General features: G+C 46.8%; 1 protein-coding gene across 14 annotated transcripts in view; it reads right to left on the bottom strand.

The window, feature by feature from the left end:
- ZHX2 (zinc fingers and homeoboxes 2) overlaps positions 1-24,169 on the bottom strand; it is a 196,388-nt gene that overhangs the window by 115,920 nt on the left and 56,299 nt on the right. For 3 of the 14 annotated variants that reach the window (XM_064268025.1, XM_064268027.1, XM_064268024.1), the window contains exon 1: positions 1-1,961. This exon is cut by the window's left edge. The exons of 8 other annotated variants lie outside the window; for them this stretch is intronic. The gene's annotated coding sequence lies outside the window, so the exon portion shown is untranslated. 3 more of the 14 variants (XR_010317826.1, XR_010317825.1, XM_064268029.1) reach the window with 2 other exon arrangements.

Here is a 24,169-nt window from a genome sequence, read left to right as displayed (position 1 = left end):
TTATGGCAGGCTTCATGGTTGTGCATGATCTCATTAATCCTCACACAGACCCTGCGGCGCTGGTATCATCACCCCCAATTTATAGATGAGGAACCTGAGGCTCAGAGAACTCAATAGCTTATCTAAGGTCACTTGGCAAGTAAGTGGCAGCGTTGGAGCTCAAGGTTGAATTTGTGTGCTGTGAAAGTCCATGCTTTTAAACCATCGAACTCTGCTGTTTCCCTTCAAGTGTTTTTGGAATTCCCATAGTACAGACACAGGAAATATTTGAGGATCAAATGGTCTGGAATGCCATGTTTTCCAGAAGCCAAACTGCCAAGTCTGAAAAGGTAAGTTCTGCCCCCCTCTTCCATCTAAGCACTGACAATGTAAAGAAGCACAAGGTTCTTTCGAGGAGCATCCAGGGGTTTCAAACTGGTGGCCCGTGGGTTGAATAAGTACCATAAAGTTGTTTTGTTTGACTGGCCCACTGTTTTAAAAAACCACTGGAATACGGTTAGGTGGGGCTCACATGTCCTGGTCCTTCCACACCACACGGCTCCCTGCTGTCTTATGTTCCTCGTACTGTGTCATGATGTGCCCTGCTGGTGATAAAATGTGATCTGGGTGACAAACAAGAGTGGTTCAGAGTGCCCTGGACAGAGAGACAGCGGGCATGGAGATACGTGGGAGACGGTGGGTCAGAGCAGGCTGCAGGGAGAAGGTGGTGTTTGGTCTGGGCCTTGAAAGATGGGTGGGAAGTTCCCAGTCAGAAGAGGGGTTGGGGGTGTGCCTTGGAGGAGGGGAATGAGGAGGGGAATAGAGGGGCCTGAGCAGGGAGCAGCGAGTGGTTGAGCATAGCTGAGAGTGAAGGGGGTGGAAGCAGTATGTGGGGTGGAGGGGCGGGGGCCTGCCCACCACGCTGAGGAGTTGGGACATTGTCCTGTATGACCAGGAGCCCAGGACGGACATGAGACAATCCACATTAACCCACGTGAATGCTGTGTGACTCTGTGCAAGTATGGATTTGGCCTGTGTGGCCTCAGGCACCCCATCTGTAAAATGAGCATCATAACGCTATATACCTCCAAGGAATATTGTGGGGATTAGTAGGAAATCAGGCTGGAAAAGCCCCTAGCACAGTTCCTAGCACAGAGAAGGCACGCAGTACATGGCAGCTATCATTATGACGAGTGTTTATCATTCATCTAGTGTGGTAACCAGTGTGGGTGGTGGATGGGTGCAATCAGAGGCTATGTTTGCTAAGGTTATGACTGTAAAGTGAGAAAACCCCCGGGAAAGGACCCAGGAGATACTCCTAGGAGGCAAGAGAAGGGACCTTAAGATAAGCTTTCTTAACTTCTCTCTGCCTCAGTTTCCTCATCTATAAAATGGGGATACCTTTGCCTGTCCACACAGGGTCTTTGTGTGAATTAAATGAGAAAAGAGGTGTGAGCTGCTCTGAAGTTAAACACCAGGCGACTGTAAGGGTTTCATTTTCTTTTTGTCACGTGCACATGCTGTCTGGAGGAAAGTATGCACCAGCCGGCTCTTATTTCTGCAAACCATTGAGGCAAGAAAAATAGCAAATGACAAGGCAGCAAGACGCAAGCAAGAACTTGATAAAAAAAGAAAAGAACCCCGTATCTTATACTCTTCAAACCTTAAACCAAAACTATTCCCTGAAGTCACCTTTAGAGGGAAAAAACAGTTTAGCTCCAAAAGTAAAGAACGTCACCCTTAAGTATTGTGCTCTTTCAAAAAATTATCTGTACGAGACCAAGTGGACAATGGTTAACTCTAAAGCATAGATGAGAAGTTTAGGGGGCAGTGAGCCTAAATTAACGGGGGTGAAACAACTAGAGCAAAAATAAGGAGAATGTTGACACAATGTGAAGAACGGAACCAATATCACTGAAGAGTATGTGCAGAAATTGTTAAATGGGAGTGTGCTTTGATGTGCATATTTTCACCAAATATGAAACTAAAAAAAAAAAAAATCTTATTACTCAGAAAAAAAAAAAAAAAGACAAAAAAACCTTCTACCTTAGGCCTTTCCTTGTAACATCCTTGTAAAAGCCACCTAGGTCTCCTGTATCTTTTGCACTGACACCAATGTCTCAGAAAGACTGTCTGATTCTCAGCCTCCAGAGCATAGATTTTTCATAGAAAATACAATCGAGTGCCTTCCCCATACTTTACAGGCTAAAAGCTAGGTAGTCAGAATGGAGAATGGGCTAAAACTTGTCCTCAGGAGACAGACTGCTTGAGTTCACATGCCGGCTCTGATGATTATTGGCTGTGTGACTTAGACCAAGTCACTTAATGTCTCTGTGCCTCTGTGATAGTATTAAATGGGGTTAATAATAGTACTTACTCCCCAGAGTGGTTTGGGGAACTACATGAGTTAAAGGGCATAAAGTACTTGCAGTATGCCTGCAGGTGGTAACCTGTTGCCATTAAGTCAATTGCAACTCAGCGAACCTATAGGACAAAGTAGAACTCCCCCTTAAGATTTCTTAAGCTGGAATCTTTATGGGGAGCTCTGGTGGTGCAGTGGTTAGGAGCTCAGCTGCTAACCAAAAGGTCAGCAGTTCTAATCCACCAACTGCTCCTTGGAAACCCTATAGGCAGTTCTACTCTGTCCTATAGGGTTGCTATGAGTCAGAATCCACTCGATGGCAATGGGTTTGGTTTTTTAGTTTAATCCTTACGGCACCAGACCACTACGTCTTTCTTCTGCGCAGTGGCTGGTCGGTTTGAACGGACAACCTTTCAGTCAGCAGTTGAGTGCTTAACCACTGCGTGGTGTCACTAGGGCTCCTGGCACATGGTAAGATTCAGTAAATAAGAGTTATACTATTATTTAAGGTCACAGAGTATTTTAGTGGTAGAGTAGGTACCGAGTCTTTTGACTCAGTCTAAGGCTCTTTGCTCAGCTCTTTGCACACTGAAATATTTGATTCTAATCAACACGCCGTGTTTACTAAAAGCAGAGAAATGGACTGACCTGCTTTTAGAATAAAGGACATATTCATACAGCCTACGTGCCCCATTCTGGAGCATTCTGGGCCACCAAAGTCTGACAGCAACTGAATAGTGCCACAGAGCTTCACAGACACCTTTCTTACCACCTCGAGTTGCACCAACCAGGGAGGCAGCAAAAAGTTCTCAGAACTTAAAAACAACAGGAAAGAGACCCAAATCAACTCCGAGTGATTTGCTTGGATGTCATGTGCAGGCTTACTGCTGTTTGGGTACTTCCGTCCAGCACATTTCCATTTCCAAAGGTCTTTCACCTACTGTCTTTCATTCCAGCCTCATCACAGATGGTGATTGAGAAAGTGGATTCTACAATCCAGTCAACTGGCATAGTACCCTTTTTTTTTTTTTTTTTTGGTAATTTTTATTGTGCTTTAAGTGAAAGTTTACAAATCAAGTCAGTCTGTCACATATAAGCTTATATACACCTTACTCCATACTCCCACTTACTCTCCCCTTAATGAGTCAGCCTGCTCCCTCCTTTCAGTCTCTCCTTTCGTGACAGTTTTGCCAGTTTCTAACCCTCTCTACCCTCCCATCTCCCCTCCAGACAGGAGATGCCAATACAGTCTCAAGTGTCCACCTGATACAAGTAGCTCACTCTTCATCAGCATCTCTCTCCAACCCATTGTCCAGTCTCTTCCATGTCTGATGAGTTGTTTTCGGGAATGGTTCCTGTGCTGGGCCAACAGAAGGTTTGGGGACCATGACCACTGGGATTCTTCTAGTCTCAGTCAGACCATTAAGTCTGGTCTTTTTATGAGAATTTGGGGTGTGCATCCCACTGTTCTCCTGCTCCCTCAGGGGTTCTGTTGTGCTCCCTGTCAGGGCAGTCATCGGTTGTGGCAGGGCACCATCTAGTTCTTCTGGTCTCAGGATGATATAAGTCTCTAGTTCATGTGGCCCTTTCTGTCTCTTGGGCTCATAGTTATCGTGTGACCTTGGTGTTCTTCATTCTCCTTTGATCCAGGTGGGTTGAGACCAATTGATGCATCTTAGATGGCCGCTTGTTAGCATTTAAGACCCCAGACGCCACACTTCAAAGTGGGATGCAGAATGTTTTCATAATAGAATTATTTTGCCAATTGACTAAGAAGTCCCCTTAAGCCATAGTCCCCAAACCCCCGCCCTTGCTCCGCTGACCTTCGAAGCATTCATTTTATCCCGGAAACTTCTTTGCTTTTGGTCCAGTCCAGTTGAGCTGACCTTCGTGTATTGAGTATTGTCCTTCCCTTCACCTAAAGTAGTTCTTATCTACTAACTAATCAGTAAATAACCTTCTCCCACCCTCCCTCCTTCCCCGCCTCGTAACCACCAAAGTATGTGTTCTTCTCAGTTTATACTGTTTCTCAAGATCTTATAATAGTGGTCTTATACAATATTTGTCCTTTTGCCTTGACTAATTTCACTCAGCATAATGCCTTCCAGGTTCCTCCATCATAGTACCATTTTTAAAGGTTCTGCTCTACCTCCCAGTTCGGTGAGTAGTGTCTGGGGTCTTAAAAGCTTGTGAGTGGCCATCCAAAATACAACAACTGGTCTCTATTCGCCTGAGCTAGAAGGAAACCCAAGAATCAGAGAAGCAACTGAACCACAGGACTACTGGCTTCCATGAACTACTGCTTCTAACATGAGCCTAGAAGAATTGGATGGTGCCCGCTACGTTATTGAGTTTCGATCAGGGACACAATAGATAGATCCTGACAGAATGGGAAAAAATGTGGAACAGAATTTCAAATTCCAAAAGAATCCAGACTGACTGGATCCTCTGAGGCTGGAGGAATCCCCAAGACTATTGCCCTGGGGTACTCTTCAAACCTTAAACCAAAACTATCCCCTGAAGGCATCTTTAAAGGAAAAAACAGTTTAGCTCAAAAAGTGAAAAATGTTACCCTTAAGTATTGCGGTCTCTTAAAAAATTATAGGAGATGAAAATGACCATAGTAACTCTAAATCACAGATGAGAAGTTTAGGGGGCAGTGAGCCTAAATTAATGGACGTGAAATAACTAGAGCAGAAATAACGAGGATGTTGACACAATGTGAAGAATGGAACCAATGTCACTGAAGAGTATGTGCAGAAATTGTTAAATGGGCGTGTGTTTTACATGTATTGATATGTATATTTTCATATGAAAAAAAGAAAGTGGGGTTCTGGATTAAGACTAGTTGGTTCAGATCTTGCTGCCTCCACTCAGTAGCTGGGTAATTGGGGGACATTTATTCTCTCTGAGTCCCTAAGCCTCTGACAAATGAGGATATAAAAGTACTGACCTTGTAAGGTTATTGGATGAGATAATGCCTACAAAGCCAGACCCTGCCCATAGTAAGAGTTTAGTACGTTCTGTCACCCAGGTACTAGTTATTACGTCCTAATATGTGCCAGGTGCTGAGGGTCTGGCAGTGATTAAAACAAAGCCTTTCCCTTCATGGAGCCTGAGTCTCACAGGGGAAAGCAGACAATTAAATAACACCAATAAACACAAAATACATAGCAATAGTGTTTTGAAGAAAAAACTACAGTAAGGCGATTGCTATGTGTCAAGGTAAGCAGCCCTGGTGCCACAGTGGTTAAGCATTGGGCTCTAACCAAAAGGTTGGCAGTTTGAATCCGCCAGCCACTCTTTGGAAAGCAGCTCTACTCTGTCCTATAGGGTCGCTATGAGTCAGAATTGACTTGATGGCAATGCGTTTGGTTTTTTGGTTTTTATCTTACCTATGGAATCCCTGAGTGATGCAAATAGTTAATGCACTCTGCTGCTAACTGAAAGGTTGGAGGTTTGAGTCTACCAAGAGGTACCTTGGAAGAAGGTCCTGGCAATTTGCTTCTGAAAAATCAGCCATTGAAAACCCTGTGGAGCACAGTTCTACTCTGACATACATGGGGTCACCGTGAATCTGAATCGATTCCATGGAAACTGGTTTTTTTATTTTAGCTATGACCCTACAGGAGCCCTGGTGGCACAACGGTTAAGTGCTCGGCTGCTAACCGAAAGCTGGCGGTTCAAACCCACCCAGTGGCTCCATGGGAGAAAGGTCTGGTGATCTGCTCCTGTAAAGATCACAGCATAGAAAACCCTACGGGGCAGTTCTACTGTCACACGGGGGCACTAGGAATCGGAAGCAACCTGACAGCACCCAAAAGCAACAACATGACCCTACGGTGTCAGCGAAGGTCTCGGACTTTTCAGCAGAGCCTGCACGAAGCGAGGGAGAAAACCACAAAGAGAGCTGGGGAAACAGTGTTCTAGGTTGAGAAATCAGCAAGTGCAAGTGCACGCGTGTTGTTGTGCTCAAGGTCGAGCAAAAAGGCCAGGTGGCTGCAGCAGAGAGGGACAGGGAAGGTGACCACGAGGGGCCATGTGGGGTATCACAAGGACATTGCCTTTTGCTTGCAGTGAGATGGGGGAACCAGGGGAGGATCTGCAGGGGAGTGACAGAATCTGATCTAGGTTTTTAAAAACCAGCTCTGAGGACAGCAGACTGTCCTGGTGAGAGGGGTGTGGAAAGGGGAAGACATGAAGCTGAGGGGACAGTTATTGGCTACTGCAATGATCCATGTGAGTGGCGGTGGCTTGAATTGGGGGACAGCAGTAGAACTGGCAAGAAGCAGAGCCCCTGAATTTGGTCACTCAAGCTACATACTGCACAACTCCAGGGGGCGCCACTTTCACCCCCCAATCTGAAGGGCGCCCCCCTGGTGGGATGCAACATGGTGGTCCTGGAAGGCAGGGGTCAGCTCAGGGATATATATTTTGAAGGCAGAACGGCCAGAATTTATAGATGGAACGAAGTACGGGAGCAAAAGAGGAAATAAGATTATTTGAAGGATATTGGCCTCACACTGGAACAAATGGGGTAGTATTTACTGAGATGTTGGAGATTGAGAGAGAGTCAAATTAATGAATTTTAGACGTTAAGTTTGGGATGTCTCTGAATAAAAGTCAGCTACGATAAGCGTGGTGACAGTCCTAACATCATGGCTCAGTGAGGCAGGCAATCGGGGTTATGATGGGAGAAAACACCAAGTCTTTGCTGAGTGCGGGGACTGGCCAAAGCACTTTAGACACATTTAGCCTCATTTAACCTCCATAAACAAGCACCGTTATCATCCTTATTTGAAGGTGAGGGGTAGCGGGTTGAATTGTGGCTCCCCCAAAAGATATGCCTACGTCCTAACCCCCGGAACTGGAAAACGTGACCTTATTTGGAAAAAGTGTCTTTGTAGACGTAATGATGCCAGGGATTTAAAAAAAAAAAAAAAAAACCTCAAAACCAAACCCATTGCAATTGAGTCAATTCCGACCCTATAACACAGAGTAGAATTGCCCCACAGGGTTTCCAAGGAGCGGCTGGCAGATTCTGACTTGTAGGTTAGGAGCCGAGTTCTTAATCATTACCCCACCAGGACCTCAAGACAAAATCATTCTGGATTATCCAAACCAAAAACCAAACCCGCTGCTGTTGAGTTGATTCCAACTCTTAGTGACCCTATAGGACAGTGTAGAACTGTCCCACAGAGTTTCCAAGGAGCGCAGGGTGGATTTGAACTGTTACGCCACCAGGGTTTCCGTGGACTATCCAAGTGGGCCCTAAATCCAGTGATCAGAGTCCTTGTGAGAGACAGAGAGGAGACCATGTGAAGATGGAGGCAGACATTGGGGTGATGCAGCCACAAGAAATGCCAACAGCCACCAGACGCTGGAAGAGGCAAGGAAAGTTTCTCCCCTCAAGCCTCCAGAGGGAGTGCCTCCTGCCAACGCCTCGATTTCAGAATCTGGCTTCCAGAACTGTGAGAGAACACATTTCTGTTTTAAGCCACCCAGTTTGTGGTAATTTGTCACGGCAGACCTAGGAGAATAATACGAGAAAAACTAGGCACAGAGAGGTGAAGCAACTTGCCCAAAGTCACACAGCAACCCTGTCACAGAGCCTGGACTATCTGGCTTCAGAGATGCTCACCCCTTAAGGGGGTATCATTAACCCCGTGTCTCCAGTAAGGAAACGGAGACTCAGAGCCTCACAGCTGCACCAAGAAACAGGACTGGTGAATCTGGCCTCTAGCAGGAAAGCTGAGCACCCTTCCCACGGTCCAGCCCCACCTCTCCACCTTGAAAAAGCCCCTGTCCAGCCATTTGAAAGCTCGTTGGCAGCCACTGCACTGATCCAGGGCTTTGCTGGGAATTCCATCCAATCTGGTGATTTTAGTTACAGCTGTCGAGTCCACCCACAAGTAGCCATGAAGAGGCCCTGGTGAGGCAGCAGCTTCAGTAAATGGATTTTAGCGGCGCCTCAAGACTTGTAACAATCACTCAGGAACTGTGTATGATCTGGATTTCCACACCACCTCCTCCGTCCATGATACCCACACTGAAGCTCTCTTGGCTCCCACCCCCTGGCCTTGGGGGCTGGGGGCCGGGCGTGCTGGCCACCTACTGAACCTCTGCCACTGCCTAGAAATCAGTCTCTGAAGAAACAATTGTCCATTTCCTCTTCCTCTGATGCCCAGGAAAATATTTTACCAAACAAAAAACAAATATTGGGAATCCAGGGGAAACATCTCCCCCGCCAACCCTCCCCCTGTCAAATCTTCATCATTTTAACAGGAATCAACAGTGGGACCTGAGAACAAACAGGGCCTGTAAATGTGAACCCAAACCTCTTCCCACAGAAAACCACGTCCTTAGAACCCTTAGTGAGGAGGAGCCAGTTAACCCTGAGGGCGGGGGTAGGGCTGGGATGTGGGGACAGAAGGGGGGGGTTTATTGATAGACAATATAATAATTAAATTCAGGTCATTAAAGGAATCCACTGGGCTGAAACAAATTTGGAGGCCGGTGGGGGAAGAGGAGAGAGCCCTGGTGGCACGGTGATTAAAGCATTTGGCTGCTAACCAAAAGGTCAGTGGTTTGAAGCCACCAGCCACTCTGTGAGAGAAAGATGTGGCAGTCTGCTTCCTCAAAGATTTATAGCCTTGGAAACCCTACGCAGCAGCTCTACTCTGTCCTACAGAATCGATTTGACGGCAGTGGGTTTGGTTTTGGTCTTTGGGGGAAGGGGAAAAAGGCAGGAGTGACATGGCCTATCCCTGTGTCCCGCCCCTCTCCAATGACAATCTAAAAAGGCCCTACTTGCGTCAAATGGCTGCGTTTGGGGCCAGCAGTCCTCTCTCACTTTACCAGTTGCCGTGGAGTTGACTCCAACTCATGGCGACCCCATGTGTGTCAGAGAGCTGTGCTTCACAGGGTTTGCAAAGACTAATTTTTCAGAAGTAGATCACCAGGCCTGTCTTCCGATTTGCGTCTGGGTGGACTCTAACTGCCAGCCTTTTGGTTAGCAGCCGAGTGCATTAACCATTTATACCACCCAGGGCTCCCTCTCTCTCACAGGCACATACATTCACAAATACACACAACTATACTTTTTTTTTTTTTTATACACACTTAGTCTCTCAAATACACACTTTGGCTAAGAGGTAATGCCGTTCACTTATAGGCACTCATTCGTTCCTCAAAATATATTTTGAGGGAAAATTTTGAATACACTTACCAGAACTGGTCCAGCCAAGAAGAACTAGCCTTTCAAAGAGGTCCCTGTAACAGAGCCTTTACATTTATTTCAGTGATGGGGCCCTTGCCCAAGACATATTTGAAGCTGTCTTTATCTGTAGCTGTCTTTCTATAATTATTCTATATTCTAACTGCCCAAGTCCAACTATATTTCTCAAGGGAAAGTCACACTCCTGACTCCACAGATTTGATTGCTGAATCGCCTTCAAAGGGCGAGATCTGCCAAGACCTGGGATGATGCATAGAATGTGGCATGGCTGGGGTGGCCATGGCTCCACCTTTGGGATTAGGGAAGAGCTCCTGAGGACACTTGGAAGTGCACACCACCTGTTTGCCAAGATAGTTCTGGTGATTATTAAGTTTATTATTTTTTAATAAGTCAGTTGTATAACATCATGCCACGGCCCCTGCTCTGGGCCAGACACATGGATGATGGAGAGTGACAATGACCTCTGACTCCAGCTACCCAACGGGGGCGCCAAGACCCACACATGAGGAGTAAACTGGGATTGATGAATCCACGTGCTGGACTCTGGGGCTTGGAGTTGGCTCCACTCTACAGAAATACACTGAAGAAGGGGTTAGGAAAGGAGGTGGTGGAGGCAGTGGGCCTGATTCCTGCCCCAAAGAATGGAGGCTGATGGGCAGAGAGGGGGGCACCTGGAACAGGAAAGCAACAGAGGCAGAGAGGACAGGCTCAGAGCCTTCCTGGATGATGCGCTCAACCCACCCCAGGTGGAAGATAGATTTGCAAGGGAGAAGGTAGGGATGACTGGCTGGAGGAGGGTGGGGAAGCTCCTACAGGGGAAAGGAGCAGCCTTCCTGTCCAACCGAGTATCACGTTGTAACACAGATTCCTCCTGAGAGTGGCGTGAGGGTGTACACAACTTGTAGCTGATTCCATGGCTGACCAGCTGGGTGAGTGTGTGTACATCACAGCCTCACTGCTCCTCAGTTTTTCTCTCTGTAAACTAATCCTAATCACAACAGCAGCTGACATTCATGTGCCAGGCCCTGTTCCAAGTACCTCACCTAGCTCAACTCTTTTAATCCTCCCAACAACCCTGTGAACTTGTTGTTGTTGTTGTTGTTAGGTGCCGTCGAGTCAGTTCCAACTCATGGTGACCCTATGCACAACAGAACGAAACACTGCCCGGTCCTGAGCCATCCTTACAATCGTTGTTATGCTTGAGCTCATTGTTGCAGCTACCGCGTCAATCCACCTCGTTGAGGGTCTTCCTCTTTTCCACTGACCCTGTACTTTGCCAAGAATGATGTCCTTCTCCAGGGAATGATCCCTCCGGACAACATGTCCAAAGTATGTAAGACGCAGTCTCGCCATCCTTGCTTCTAAGGAGCATTCTGGCTGTACTTCTTCTAAGACAGATTTTTTTCGTTCTTTTGGCAGTCCACGGTATATTCAATATTCTTTACCAGCACCACAATTCAAAGGCGTCACTTCGTCTTCCTTATTCATTGTCCAGCTTTCACATGCATATGATGTGATTGAAAATACCATGGCTTGTGTCAGGCACACCTTAGTCTTCAAGGTGACATCTTTGCTCTTCAACACTTTAAAGAGGTCCTTTGCAGCAGATTTACCCAATGCAATGCGTCTTTTGATTTCTTGACTGCTGCTTCCATGGCTTCCATGGCTGTTGATTGTGGATCCAAGTAAAATGAAATCCTTGTGAGGTAGGTGGGGTTATTATCATAGTGTTACATGGTCTTGGCCACTACCTTCCTCTCAAAAAAGTAGAGCTAAATACTTACCTCAGAAATTTTTGTGAGGCTAAAATAAAATAAACATACATAAAAGAGGCCTTTTAATGGAACAGCACTCTACAAGTGTTTATAATTGTCACTGCAGTTATTATTATTTTACGAGGTTTTATCTATTCAAAACCTACCACAGGGCAAAGGTCATTTAAGGCCTAATTACAATATTAAAAGAAAAAAATGAACCACTTTCAACATCAGCAGAGGAAAGATCCCATGGAGACTGGCAGAAGAAAAAGTTGCCTGAAACGTTAGAAGGCAGGGCATTGGGGTTTTTTGTTCGCTTCTTGTACCAGGCCCAGTATTCTGAGAAGGGGTCACTGATTGCTCCCCGGTTCCCTGGCGGCAGAAAGACTACAGCGTGTCGTGAAGCCAACAGCAGCATTCTTTACAGATGGGCTGACTGGAGATGGGGCCCAACCTCACCAGCTCACAGAAAGCGTTTATTAAATGCCCAGAAAGAAGTGCATATGACCTGCTCTCTGCTATCAGAAGGCTGAGTGTTTGGGGGACATATATCCTCTTACTAAAAAAAATGTAAGTGCTAAAAACCCACCCACTGCCATTGAGTCAATTCTGACTCGTAGTGACTCTATAGGGCCGCGCAGAGCTGCCTCATAAGGTTTCCAAGGCTGTAATCTTTACGGAAGCAGACTGCCACATCTTTCTCCTGAAGACTGGCTGGTGGGTTTGAACCGCCGACCTTTCGGTTAGTAGCCAAGTGTTTAACCACTGCGCCACCAGGGCTCCTCATAAAGTAAGTGCTAGGTCGCTGTCACCTAACACGTTCAGATGGATCTCTAGATTCCATCCCACCTCACACCCCATCTTGGAATCCTGTCTCTCCTACAGATCTCCCCACCATCAACCACCCACAGACCCACTTGGAAGCTGAGTCATCCTTAGTTCTCCCCTGTCTGTCAACATCCATATCCAATCCACCAGGAAGGCTATCTTTTGACCTCCATATTTCTGAATCTAGCTAATTCTCTTTATCCCCACTGTCACTCCCTTGGCTCAAGCCACCGTCATCTCCTGCCGGAACTTCCTTAACAGCCTCCCTGGTTCCACTTTTGCTCTTCTCACTCCAACCTGTGATCTCCTTGAAAGGCACATAGGATCTCAACACCCTTCTGCTTAAACGTTCTAGGAGCTTCCCACTGAGCTAAGAACAACACCCAAAGTTCTTTACCAAGTCCTACAAGGCCCTGTGTGATGTGGCTCCTGCCTGTCTTTCCAGCTTAGCATCGACCACTCTCCTTACACTGAGCAATGGAAGACCTGGGTTGGACTCCTGGCTATGGCACTTAGTTGAGCCTCTATTTCCTCACCTGTGGAATGGGCAGAATAATATCTACCTTCCAGGCTTGTTCTGAGGATAACAGAAGTCAGGTGTATGAAAGCACTTTGTAAACTGGAAAGCGCAACACAAGTGCATCCTTGACCCCATTTATAATTGGGTTTTTGTGGTTTTACTCATTTTAATGGTTTCCAGTTTTACTGTACCTGTACTTTTCATTGTTTGCAATTTTATGTCCTTTTCAGATGTCCCAGTTGCCATCAAGTTGACTCTGACTCATGGCGACCCCAAGTATGTCACAGTAGAACTGTGTTCTACAGGGTTTTCGATGGCTGATTTTTTTTGAAGTAGATTGCTAAGACTTTCTTCCAAGGTGCCTCTGGGTTGACTTCAACCTCCAATCTTTTGGCTAGCAGTCAAGCACACTGACTGTTTGCACCCCCCAGGGACTCCTTTCAGATATTTATAAACACAAGGAGAAGCACTGGTGGCACAGTGGTTAAAAGGCTTGGCTGTTAACCAGAAGAAGGTTGGCAGTTTGAGCCCACCAGCTGTTCCATGGGAGAGAGATGTGGCAGTCTGCTTCTGTAAAGACTACGGCCTTGGAAACCCTATGCGGCAGTTCTTCTCTGTCCTAAAGGGTTGCTATGAGTCAAAATCAACTCAATGACAGTGGCTTTAGGTTTGGATAAACACAAGGTATGACTGAAAATCACTATGATGGTATCTCAGTATTCCAAAGGCAACAGTTCAGTTATGGTGTGCTTAAAAGTTGGACAGTATTTTTTCTTCTCTGGGTAGAAAACCAGCTTTAATTATGCAATGAAGTTGCTGGAGGCCTAGTGAGATCTCATTTAAATTACAGACCTGTTAGTTCCCTTATGAAAATGATGACAAGGTGATCTTCAACGTCATCTCCAGTGTTTTCAGTAGTGGTAGATAAGATTTATAGAGCACCTACTATGTGCCACACTGTACTAAGCACGTTTTATGATTTACCTTGGTTAATCCTCACAACATTAAGAGGTATTTTTATTGCCCAGATGAGGAAGCTAAAGCTCAGAGGGGCTAAGCAACCTGCCTGAGGTCACACTGCTAGTGAGAAATAAGAGTTTCAATCTTACGTCCATCTGTCTTTACAACCTATGTTATTTGTTTCCACCCTATACGTATTTTGAGGCAGGGGAGTCAGGATTGTGTGTAGCTGTAGGAAGGAGACGGGGTAATGGGGAGCGATGCCTTAGGCAAGTGCAAAGCCAAACTCAATACATGCAAGGTAGTGTGAGCAGTAGCGTCTCAGCTGTAAGCGTCACTCCTTCATGTGTTCCATTCCGACACTTATAGTTGGATAAAAGGTCCAGCAGGTTTCCCCACGATCAGGAGGAAAAGTGTGATTCTCTTCTGCAAAGAAGAGACATTTCTTTTCAGCTATTTCAACCAAGAGGGCTATTATAGAAATGTGCGTGTGTGTGCACGCACACGAAAGAGAGAGACAGACTATTCAGCAATAAAAAGTTCTGTTTTAGAAGCTGATGAAGGACCTCTGGCCAGAGAGATTCCTGGAGAAGCTTTCCTCCCACCGTGACCTTCCCCCACGTCCCTAGTCACCTCACTCACCATCTGCAAAACGACCACATGGAAGGAAACAGCAAGGATGTCAGCCATGACGATACACCAGTTACAGTTCTTTTCTTCTGCCCTCAACTTGCTGTGTGACCTCATGCAAGTTACCACATCTCTCAGGGCCCCAGTTTTCCCCTTAGCGAAACAAAACATCTGGATTCCTAGAGTCCCTTCCAGTTCTCATCCATGATCTCTTTTTCCTTCATGACACCCTTGGGAGGTAGGCAGGTCAGGTTCGCCATGTGAAGCTCAGAGAAGGTAGTATGGACAAGTGGCAGATCCTGGACTAGAACTGTTGACTTTCAATGCCAACCGATGCCACCAAGCTGTCTTCAAGTGTGTGCACAAAGTCTGATCTAAGCATGTGTGTCCTCTTAAAACAGAAAGATAACACTCTGAAGGTATTAGTAAGGATTCATGTCTGACTACAGTTCTTTCTTTCCCTCCTCCCTTTCCTTCCTTCCTTTTTTTTGCAGAGCGAAGAACACAGGTAGGAGAGCAGGAGACACACTAGCAAAGGTAGAGGTGGCTTGGATGGCTTCTGAGGTCCCTGCCAGATATAAAATTAAATGAAGGAAAATGCTAGCATCAATCATGATCTGTGTGTGTGTGTGTGTGTGTGTGTGTGTGTGTGTATTGGTGAATGGTGAGAATATAAAAAGCTAAGCGCAGAAAAAGCCCTCACTGCCCCTACACTTTATACTTCTTTACCAATCAATGAGCATCCTATTAAACAAGGGGCAGATCTTCCCAGGTTGGGGGAGGAAAGTTCCAGAGGAAGCCACCGGCTAGAAGAGTTAACACAAGCTCCTCCACTTCCACGTGGTTAACGTCCCTTGGAATCCAGTGCCAAGAGTTCTTTCCCAGGGCCCTGACAGGCAACCAGAACACCAGCCAGGCCAGAATGGGCTCCTCCACGCTGCTTCGGCAGCAGCCCATCATTTTCATTCAAGTTGCTGAGTGTTATAAACGCAACAACCCTCCGTTTACAAGCAAAAAACCAAACCCGTTGCTGTCGAGTCGATTGTGACTCATAGCGACCCTACACTACAGGACAGAGTAGAACCGTCCCATACCGTTTCCAAGGAGCGCCTGGTGTATTCGAACTGCTGACCTTTTGGTTTGCAGCCGTAGCTCTTAACTGCTATGCTACCAGGGTTTCCCCATTTACAAGAAGGGTCCCTTAAAAGCAGGCAAAACAGCAGCTCTGTCCCGAGGGTGTGGACCAAAGGCCGCTACCAGCAGGGTACAATTTGTGGGGAAGTAATGAAAGGCTCCAGCAACCCTAAATACCACCCCCAACCCGCGCAGTGACCCCTCTCTGAACCTGATTTGAAATTTCCACAATTAAGAGTCACTCATGGTACATAGGTAAAGCATTCGCCTCCTAACCTAAAGGTCGATGGTTCGAACCCACCATCGGCCCTGTGGGAGGAAGACCTGGCCATCTGCTCCCTTAAAGATCACAGCCTAGGAAACCCTGTGGGGCCGTTCTACTTCATCACAGGGGGCTGCTATGAGTCGGAATCAACTTGAGGGCACCTAACAACAACAACAACACAACAACGTGGCAGATAGCAAAGGGAGGCCTACTGGGATAAGGGAAATAGCCCACACTTTGTTCTAAGAAAGTCCTGCTCTCACTTGGAGTAAGTGTATTTGAGGCAGTTACTTAACCTCACTGATCCTCAGCTTTTAAATCTGCAAACCCTGGGTAATTGCTAGAAATATGGGTTCTAAGACATACGGCACAGGGCCTGGCATGTGGTATGTGTTGGAGTACGCAGTAACCGTTACTGTAATGATCTCAATAATATCGATGGCAGTAGCACTGCCTTCAGATGGTTCCTGTGAAAATATTCATGTACCTACCGATGGGCTGCTCCACCCAGCCACCCCCTCTCAACAAAGACTCCCTAGCTGGGTTGCTTTTTGGGCTCTCAGGGAATGAGCTGGGCTGCGGTTCTGAACATGTGGTCCCTACATCATCTGGGAACTTGTTAGAAACGCGAATTCGGGGACTTCACCCCTGACCAACTGAATCAGAAATTCTTGGGGTAGGGTCCAGCCATCTTACAAGCCCCCCAAGTGATTCTGATGCCTGTTAAAGTTTGGGAACCGCTCAGCTTAGGCAGTGAATGCCAGAAGTAGGCTGATCGTCAGAATTTCCTGAGAGTGTTCAGGGGAGAAATGCAGGTTCCCAGGACCCCATCTCCCAGGGATTGAGATTCCTTAGGTTCCGGGAGGGGGCCTAGGATTCAGCATTTTAACAAGCTCCCAGGTGATTCCACTTAGCTGGAGACTGGGTCAGCTGGGGAGAGGTAAGTAAAGGGGCTAGAAAAGACCTGCATGATGGAGGTGGTGGGGAGGGGTCTGGGGAACACCGGCCTGCTGGGGCTGGGGGTACTGAGAGAGAAGAAAGTGCTGAAGGGTAATGTTCTCAACTCCAGTTTTGCAGATTTACGACATGGAACCTCCCACCACCTCCTCAATTTCCAACCAGGGAAACTGAGTCCCAAAGACAAGTGACTATCCTAAGGCCATGCAGCTCATGCCTGGCAGAGCTGGAACTTGAGCCGGGGTCTTACTTCCAAAGCCAGCCCCCTTTGCACTGTGCCCACGAGCTCATGCTCCCGTGTCCCCTTCCTCTCAGTGTCTTTAAGAAGAGGGCTCTGCAGTTTAGCACCGAATCCACACACACGTCCCCGGTGTCGACCACAGGGTGAGAGCCAGGGTGGTGTTGGAGCCAGACCTCAGATCTGAGCGCATGTTTTAGCTCGGAAAAAAAAAAAAAAACCTGAGGGCCAAAGTTTTCTCATCTATAAAATGGGGATAAAGACCAACCTTACAAAGCCACTGAGTGGGCCAAATAAAACCACGCATGTGAAGGTGCTTTCTATGGAGCTTCCAGACTAAGACAGACTAGGAAGAAAGGCCCGGTGATCTACTTCTGAAAATCAGCCGGTAAAAACCCATCGTGGGGATGACGGAAGACAAGGCAGCATTCCTTTCCGTTGTGCATGGGGTCACTGTGCATGGGGGGCTGCACTGATGGCAGCTACCAACAACAAGAGGGGAAGAAAGAGGACTCATGATTCCTTGTCTGGAAGCCACTTAGAGTCTAGCTGGGGAGAAGAAACACACCCAGAGAAATCAGAGAACAATGAAGCTAAGTATGAGTTCACACCTCTGAGCCTTTGCTTGGGTCCCCCCTTTGTCAGGAATACCACCCCCCAACACTCTGCACATGTGAGCATCCCCCCCTGTTTTGGCTCACAGTGTGTGCCTGACTCTCCCGGGCTGAGCTCCTCGAAGGCAGGAGTGGGGTCTTGTTCAGCACTGTAGCCCCAGAAAGCCTGACACCTCATAGGTGTGCTCAGCAAGTGGTGGCTTCACGAAGGGAGAGTTCTGGGCAGAGGAGGCCTTTGAGACCTGGAAGGGACTTTTCAGGTGCCACATGCTTCAGGGAATTCCTGTGCCACCGGATGTATAAGGAGTATAGGGAGGACAAGGCTTCAAACCAGGAGATGTCACCAATTGGCTCCCCATTATTCTGCAGTCCCATGGTGTCTCCCGTCATCCCCCACCACTGGGAGTTGTGACAGCACAGTCAGGGGAAGTGGGGGTGGGGGAGATGGAACAGGGACCATCAGTACTACACCAAGCAGTAGCACCCAAAGCTACTAAGGAAAGGAAGAGCCTAGCCAAGGGGCAGGCCCAAGGTCAATGCTCAGTGATCAATACAGGGGTTACCACGAATCTGGCTATTTCTGTCCCTCGGTTCTCCTTATTTTCGTGGGTGGAGAATCAAAGGAGGCATCCAGAGGGAACTACAGAGAGGACAGCTCTGGAATAAAGGACAGTGGACTCAGGCTCTTCCTCCTACACTGCCCCTGCTAAGTTGTGGGACCGAGCAAGACCTGTGGGTTCTCAGGGCCTTGCTTTCCTCCCCTTTAAAGTGGGCACGGGCTGAGCGTGACGGCTAATTTATGTGTCTGCTTGGCTAGGCTGTCACTCTCAGTAGTCTGGCAGATACTGAACTGGTTGCTGTCCCATAGTGTAATATAATGTAATCACTTTCCATGATGTGACCTGGCTGTCAGTTGAAAGCGGAATGTCCTTGGGAGTGTGGAGTCTGCCTCCACTGTATAAATGAATCTTCTGGTAAAGCTTGTTCTCTCTGTGGACTCTGCACTCTTCTCGTCACCTGACCTCTGGTTCTAGCTGCTGCCTGACTCAAAGATTTGGGAGTTGCCAGCTCCCACAATTACATGAGCCATTTCTCTGAAGTAAATCTCTCAGTCTCTCTCTATTGTGTGTGCGTTTATTTATATATATACTTTTTATTATATGTACATGTGTGTATACACACACACGCACACACGTTTCACTGGTTTTGCTCCTCTAGATAACCCAGACTAAGACAGTGAGTGAAGAGCTCTTTGATGGTTTTCCCCTAAAGGATAAAGCAAACAACACAGCCAATGAGGAAATGAGGTTCAAAGCTGACACTGTCCTGGCCATGGTCCTTCCATGGAAAACCACCAGGAACAACAGTGACGACGACTCATATTTATCGTCCTGGGCACAAAGCACTGGACCAGCACTTTTCCTTCATTATGTTGTTTAATTCCCTCAATAGCCCTTTAAGGCAGCTATTATTAGTATTACGCCCATTTTACAGCAGGGAAAACTGATGCTCAGAGAAGTTAAACCACTCATTCAGGATCATGGACTGGTGACTGGGGAATCAGCATTTAGACCCAGGCTGTCAGATTCCAGAGCCCACCCTGCTGCCTACCACATCCTGCTGAACCTGGAGGTCTGCGTGTCCACAGGTGTGGGAAGATTAAAGGATCTCGAAAGGCAACTAAAACAATCAAGGGCCATTAAAGGAATTGTTTCCTAAACCAAAGACTCAGTCTGGAAACAAAGACCTCAGTTGGAGGATGTACAAATCCTAAGTCTACTAAATAATTCCAAGGTCAGGAAATATATCTCAGGCTTTGGTTTAAACAGGGAGGCAGGTTAGGTGCCCTGGAAAGAGCCCAGGCCTTAGAGTTGGGCAGCCTGGATTCTCTCCAATGCTCCCATGCTCTCAGAGTCCATTTTCTCATGTGTCAGGTGGGGTGGACTATTCCTTCCCTCTCCCCTCACAGGCCTGGCCCGGATTAGCAAAGTCCCATCAATGCCTCCTTCTACAGACCCCAAAGTTTAAAAGATTCTGCCTCTCATACATTAATTTCTCCACTGACCAAATAACCAAACGTATGTATCACTGCTAGAATTTCTGATGGAAACAAGGTGTAACCATTGTTACCCAATTCCAGCAAAAGAAAACCTCCCAGAACCCCAGTGCCTCCCTATCCTGGGTACTGTATGATTTCTGGAAAACTGACTCCCATTGTGTGGAATGCTGTATTGTGGACTCTTAGGAAAACACTAGCATCCTCCAACACAGACGTTCTACAAGTCTACACAATCCACGATGTCGCTCTGCTAAGGGGAATGTGCAACTGGTGTTGTTTGGTGCCCCCGATGCTAGAAGGGCACAAACTGGGAGGACCCTGGGAGTCGGCAGGCAGTCATCTGAGGACAGGAGTCAGGCAGGCCTCTGCCACTTCCCACAGAGGGTGGAAAACACACAGAACTCGAAGGCCTGAGAGGCTGTACCAGCTAAACACATGAACAAGTGCAAGAAGGGTTTAGATGAACTCATGGATCCGTGAAGGGACGAGTTAGAGGAACTGGAAACGTTTAAGTTTAGTCGTATCCTTCCGTGGTGTGCTATCACCTCTGAGCAATCGAATGCTTTGCCTGGTGGAACGTGGATGGTTCCGGAAAGAGCAGCGTTCATGTTCCCAGACAGAGAGAGAAAAAAGAGGAGAGAAGGAGTGGGGGGAAGAAAAGAAATGAGAGTATATGATCGTTTCCCACTTTGATATATAATCCTTTTTGACTCAGAAAAAAATATGTATCTATTGTAGGAAATTTAAAGATAAAAGAAGGAAAATTATCATCTGATTTGATGTCTAGGGATTAACTGTGTTAACATTTTAGTCTGTTTCCACCTGTGCACACGTATTGTGTGTGCATTTTTCTTTTTAACTAAAAACTCTATGTATAGTATGTAGTCTTCCTTATTCATTTAACACTTTTTTTTTCCTTATCACGTTCCTAAACAGACTTACTGCATGACTTAAGGTTTCTACCACTTATTTACCTAACCATTCATTTATTTAATCATTGATTTATTTAACCATTTGCCTCTGTTTGGACATTGTTTTTCTTTCCCCAATTTTCCGCTGTATAAACAATGCCGGGAAGGACACGCCTGGATAATCTCTTCTCAGAGAAACAGCAATAAATCTCAAAATATCAGACTGTAACACTGAGTAAGTTTTTCTCACAGAGACAAAGGCGTCTCTGGGTGGTACAACTGGTTACTAACCACAAGGTTGCAGGTTTGAGTCCACTCAGAGGCGCCTCGACAGAAAGGCCTGGGGAAGCCACTTCTGAAAAAGCGGCCACTTAAAACCCTATGCAGTGCAGTGCTACTCTGCCGCGCACGGGACGGGGTTGCCGTGAGTCGGAAGTGACCGGACAGCAACTGGTTTTACAGAGACAAAGGGCAAGTGAGGGCTGAGGAGGGTTAGCGGAGCGCTCACAACCGGCTACACCACCACTCTAAAGGCTCCCACCAGGAAGCACCCCTAACCCCCGCTATCCTGTGCCTTTCCTTCTCTTCCCACAGCTATTTGTTTATGCTGAAGACATCCCGTTGTTCCCTGAAACTGAGCCGTTGGAGAATTGAGAGACGCGGGGCCACTGGGCTGAAGCACACCCTGCGTGGCCTTCATTAGAAATGCAAATCTCCTCTCTGCTGAAAAATCCCAAACACAAAGCTTGACATTAGTCTCTTCCACCGGGCCCTGAGTCCGGTGGCCTCTGTCTTGCACTTTACCTGAACAGGCTGAAAGGGAGTTGGCTGGGCTGCCGGTAATCTGAGAGGGAAGAGGTCTGTCTGGAATGGAATTGTCTCCACTGTGTTTCAATTTCACCAGTATAAGGAGGTCAGTTCCCTTCTTCCCAGCCTTAATTCCACTAAAAGCCATTAAGCACCGGCAGAGACAGGAGACATTTATCTGTTGGCAAGTGTGGAAGCTGCATTCAGTGCCTCCAGCAGGGATGGAAACGAAGCTGTTTACTTGGTGGCCAACCCAAGGGACTGAAATGAAGCCCTAATGTGGTATCATTTCTGAAATGCGTTTTTAAATCCCAAATTCTCAACCTCATTCCCCACATGTATAAAAAACAAAACAAACTAAACCATTGCCATGGAGTCAGTTCCTACTCACAGCGATCCTATAGGACGAGTAGAACTGCCCCATAGGGTTTCCAAGGCTGTCAGTCTTTATGGAAGCAGATTATGACATCTCTTCCCCAAGGAGCAGCTGGCGGGTTCCAACCGCAGACCCTAGGGTTGGCAGCTGAGCGCTTTAACCACTGCGCCACCAGAGCTCCTCCCACATGTACACCCGCTAGAAATTTGCAAAATTAATTTAGCTGAATTGTACCCTGGTCAGCTCTGACCACCAAATGCAAACTGGGCGACCAGCAGGTGACCGTACTAAACTGGTTCTTGTTTTGGAAAATAGGGTAGGTGTTTGGAAGCTGTTGGGGTTGCAGCGGGATTAGCTTATTAAAGAACTGTCCACGCCTCAGATGACTTCCAGGATGGGGCTAAAGATCAGAGCAGAGTCTGGTACCAGCTGCTCAGGTGGGCCTTCCTTTGGACGTTCAGTCATCCCCAAAGCTCAACACGCTAAAGTCCCCCATGTGCAGATCCTCCCTGTCTAGAGTGACACATTCGCTGTCTTAGCATCAAAATTGCAAAGATCACCTTTCCTGATTTGCTCCTGCCATTCCTTTGGCCAGCCTAGGGCCACTAACCAAAACCGTGACCATGAAGATGGCACAGGACCCAGCACATGGGGTCGCCACCAGCTGGAACCAACTTGATATCAATTAACAACCTGTAACATAGTCTAAAAAAAGGAACGTAAGTATATTTTTTTAAGTACATTAGAGAAATTTTGAAATGTAAAGGAAAAAAAAACTATCCATAGTTCCACCACTCAACTCTAAGCACTGTTGTAATTTTTAAAGCTCTTTAATAGAGTAAAAGGCCTTGTTTAAATGCAAGTGGGTAAAAACTTTGCAGATTTGGAGACGGCACTGGGTTTGTTTTTTTTTATGTATCATAAAATGCCCTCGGCAGAAGAGCGTGGCTGTGGTTAAGAGGACACACTCTGGAATCAATCTGCCTGGTTTCAGTCCTGGCTCACCCACTTACCAGTTGTATGACTTTGGGCCACTTACTTAACCTCTCTGTCTTGTAGCACATCTGGATTCCTTAAAAAACTGTTACTCTACTCAGCATCTGCTTGTTTTACGCAATGTCCCATAGGAAACACCTCTCTTTATGACACAGTCCTCATAACCACTATTTAGATAGAGAAAAAAAAAAACCCAAATGCGTTGCCGTCGACTCAGACTCATAGCAACTCTATAGGACGGAGTAGAACTGTTCCAGAGGGTTTCCAAGGAGCGCGTGATGGAGTCAAACTGCCGACCTTTTGGTTAGCAGCCATAGCTCTTAACTACTGTGCCACCAGGGTTTCCAATTATTTAGGTAGTTGTATAATATTCTGTTCAGTGTCTGACTTAGTTAAGTAAATATTTTCTAACTTTTTGTTGAAATGCAGTGTTTTGATGACTGTTAAAAAAAAAGATAACTCTCAATTTGTCGTGGGTAAATAAATTATTTCCTGTCATCTCCTGTGTACTCTGTGTAAAATAAAAAACCAGCCCATAAGACCCTGTTAGAGCCAAACCCATCGCCCTCTGTTTATCTTCCCAAAGAGAACACCCTGGAATTAGCCTTCCAGGGGCCCAAAAATTTCCATACACCATTCAGCAAACTTATCAAGGGCTGGGGAAAATATCGGAGATCAAACGGATCCCCCCTGCCACGTCCAGGGCAGCCTACTCTGTCATCCTGTGGAACCTCACTTAACCCCATGTCCACGAGGGCTGTCTCTACATGGCCTACAGTCCATGTCCCCACGCAGTTATGTCACCATGGCATGAGGGACTCTCCAGCTAAATATGGTGTGGTATAGGGACAGCATCTCCAGCTATTCGTTTAGCTGGGACCCTGGTGGAAATGCCCATGGGTCTCTTGGTTTTCCGTTCTTCACAGGTTTTGGTTTCTCTTCTAATCAGACCTCTCAACCTTATTCCACATAATGACTCAGGCCAAGCTGGCTTGAGGATATTCTCTTTCCCAGTCTCTCCTGGTGTCTCTCTCTCACATACACACAAACACACACACAACCCTCCCTTCTCTTCTCTCTCACACAGACACACACCTCTCTTTCTCACACACACCTTCTCTCTCTCTCTCACACACACACACACACACACACACTCTCCAGTTCCTGAAGAAACAGAAAATTTTTGTTTTATTCTCTCCCAGCCCTGGGTCTGTGCTTTTGACCCTGAGGTCAAAGCTGCTCTCCCCACGGACACCAGAACCCAGTTAAGAGAGGCCCCTTTGTTCCTGCACTTAGCACCTCACTCTACTCTATTGAGTGGAATCTTCTGGCTCCAGCAGCCACACTGCCAGGAGCCCCAGCTCTTCCCTCTTTCATCTTGTCTCTGTTCTTAACACTTTCCAGGGGGCTGGGGCCTTCATGCTTCCATCTCTTGACCATCACGCTCTCATTTGTTCCCTAAAGATTCTGATTGTGAATTCGACAGATCGGGGTGACGTCAGGTCAATTAACTAACCTCTTCAGCCTCAGTTTTCTCAC

Source organism: Loxodonta africana, chromosome 14, assembly GCF_030014295.1.
Source record: "Loxodonta africana isolate mLoxAfr1 chromosome 14, mLoxAfr1.hap2, whole genome shotgun sequence".
Lineage (NCBI taxonomy): Eukaryota > Metazoa > Chordata > Mammalia > Proboscidea > Elephantidae > Loxodonta > Loxodonta africana.
Note: the sequence above shows the minus strand (reverse complement) of the source record. Positions and strands in the feature narration are given on the sequence as shown.